At 30.0% G+C, this 2,999-nt stretch overlaps 1 non-coding gene across 1 annotated transcript; it reads right to left on the bottom strand.

Moving 5' to 3' along the window:
• Nucleotides 1-1,532: 1,532 nt before the first annotated feature.
• TRNAT-CGU (transfer RNA threonine (anticodon CGU)) lies at nt 1,533-1,604 on the bottom strand. Its single transcript has one exon. It is a non-coding gene; the product is annotated as a tRNA-Thr (tRNA).
• Between the last annotated feature and the right edge of the window lie 1,395 nt (nt 1,605-2,999).

The raw sequence follows: 2,999 nt of genomic DNA, 5'->3' as shown, positions 1-2,999 counted from the left end.
CTTTAATTCTCTGCAACAACTCGAAGTCCCTTATCAAATTTAATACTTGCATCCCTCGTATTCTTCATCTCTAGCATATTCTTTCATCTCTAGCATATTCTTTCTCCAAATAATCCCAAATTTCTTTTGGTGATGTGAGAGACATAATTCTCGTGAAAATAGTTGTTGAAACAGCAACAAATAAAGTTGTTTTCGCCTTGGACTTCCTGATTTTCTTTTCCTTGTGACTCTTGATTTGGGCCATGGTGAGATTGTTTGGCAACGGATTAATTTCATAATCCTCTTCCATGGCTTCCCAAAGATCAAGGGCCCCCAAGTAAGTTTCCATTCTAACAGCCCATAATTGGTAATTTTCACCATCAAAAGCAGAAGGAGCCATTCGTGAAAAACTATTTTCGGAATCCATTTTTTTTTTTTACTCACAAGTCCCTTAAGAAAAAAGGCTCTGATACCAATTATTGGTTTTTGAAAGCAAAGAATTATAGGAAAATAGAGAGGAGGAAACATTTAAGAATTAGAGTGCAATGCAGTAGAGTACAAAAAAGAAGAGAGCTCATGAACTGAAGTTGAAAGTTCGATATATTTTTACTGCAATCTAAGACTATAATTTATAATAAAAAATACTAACTTCAAAACCTAAAAATAAGCAGAAAATCTGTTGAAAATAACAAATTCCTAAAGACTAGGAAATACTATTTATTCAAAATTTAAATAGAAATCAACTCCTAAATACTAGGTCTAACTAGTTGATTCGGTAAAACTTAATATATTACTACATTAAAAAGATTTGCAGTTCTAATGCAAATATTCAACGGAAAGGTTTTTTTTTTTTTTTTTTTTTTTTGATAAGTTTAAAACTTATCCCCGAAGTCTTAAAAATACAAAGAGGCCCCCATGTATTTGCTAATCCCATCATTAGTAATTTCTAGAGCAAAAATAAATGGAAAAGAAAATGAGAGCCCTTCCATTTAGAAAAAAAGCTTTGGGTTCTTCAATCTTCCAAGTTTTGTACTAAAAAGATCATATAATGACAAAAACTATGTCATTTCCTCTGACAATGCACACAAATTATTTCAATTACAATGTGGTAGGCTGGTAGCTTTGAAAGTTTTTGCAAACTAAATCTTGTTGACACCTGTAGATAAGATGTTAGAGCCTAGATGTGCCTATATGTTCAATCGATGCAGCATATTTTTTTTTTCTAGCTAAATATTTACTTGCACACATTATTTGCATCAAATAAAACCATTAAATAATCTTAGCAATTAAAATATGTTAATGTATGTGGGATTACACTAAATATGTGGTGGTTGTTAATATGTGTCAATTAGCCATGTTCAAATGAGAAACGTGAACATCGAGTACGAATAAATAAATTTAATACCGTTAGGGATGTAGTATCTCCTTAATTTCCTTCTTCCACCGCAAAACTGAACCCAGCACCTAGCTGTACAATTAAAATGCTCGAACTGAAAAAACAATTGACAGGCAACACAAAACAAAAGGCCCAAATTGGAGAGGCAATAAAAACAAGCTCCCGGCGAGGATCGAACTCGCGACCTTTCGCTTACGAAGCGAACGCACTACCACTATGCTACGGAAGCTTTGACATTTTTTCGATTCTATTTCCACTTATTTAAAAACTACTCCATACATTTTCCTAAGGCTCTCAAAAATCAAAATTAGGACTTCGACTGGTTATTCTCCAGCATACACAGGGCTCTACTTAAGTTTAGGATTTTAATCTCGCACCATGTAATTCCTGCACTAGTAAAAGGTTCCCGATCGAGGAAAGAAAATAATTACTTCCTTATTTTTTACTTGTTCAATATGTATTTTACATTCTTCTTAAAAGAATATTAATTAAATTGTTATTTTACTAATTTGGCCTTATTTAGTACGCTTGAAAATGTATTGATGAAATGCCTGTTAGTACTCCAATAAGTTTGAAAATGATTACTTGATCATAAAGATAAAAATTGAAAAATAAAATTTTATCTTGATTTGTTAAAGCGGACAAGTAAAAGGAAAAAACATTTTTATATTGGACAAGTATTTCCTCCTTTTCTTTTTACTTGTCCCTTACACTAAAAATAAATTTTCATTTTACTCTTCCTTTTTAGCAAACCAGGAGAAATTTGTTATTTTAAGAAGATATTATGCTTATGTAGCTACAAAAGTATCAGTAGTCAAACTTAAATTTTCAAAACATAATTAATAAGGTAATTTAGTAAAAAAGAAACTTTAATAAATAGTTTTAAAGGTGAGTGTCAAGACAACAAGCGCAAAGGAAAGAGGAATTGAGGGAGTAATGGGAACCGAGGAAATATTCTCTTTATCTCATTTTATGGGGTACACTTTCATTTTTAGTTTGTTTAAAGAAGAATGACGCCTATTTATATTTCGAATTAATTTAGTTGTAAACTTCTCATTTATCATTAATGAGCTAATTTATAGAGAACAAATGTCTATGGTTTGTTTCAGATCACAAGTTTTATAATTATTTATTTCTTTCTTAAATATCTTGTCAGATCAGACACCACCACATAAATTGGAATGGAGGAAGTATACATAAAATAAACAGATGTAAAACTAGAATGTGTAAAATATATCTAGTAATAATACTTAAAAATAAAATTTTCATGTTGTTAGATATTATCAAAAGTAATTTGTAAATTTTTTCAATATTAACTCCTTATATAATTCGTATTAGCTTGAGATGAATTTAAATAGAAAAACAATATCACTAAAAGTTTATACACAATATCCCAATTTGTTAGGTATGACACATGGTTGTTTTCTTATTGTTATTGTTTCACATTGACTCCTAAAGTTATATTAACTCATACTTGGTTAATTAATGCGTATAATCTTTTTCAGATAAGAAACTAAGTAGGCGTGCCTGCGATGTGAAATTATGATTTTATATTTTAATTTCAAATCAGCATTTATTTATTTAATTTGCACAAAACTTCAACTTCATATCATGATTTTAAATC

This window comes from Lycium ferocissimum, chromosome 2, assembly GCF_029784015.1.
Source record: "Lycium ferocissimum isolate CSIRO_LF1 chromosome 2, AGI_CSIRO_Lferr_CH_V1, whole genome shotgun sequence".
In the NCBI taxonomy this organism is placed as follows: Eukaryota; Viridiplantae; Streptophyta; class Magnoliopsida; order Solanales; family Solanaceae; genus Lycium; species Lycium ferocissimum.
The sequence above is the reverse complement of the archived record's forward strand: the minus strand, read 5'-3'. Positions and strand labels throughout refer to the sequence as shown.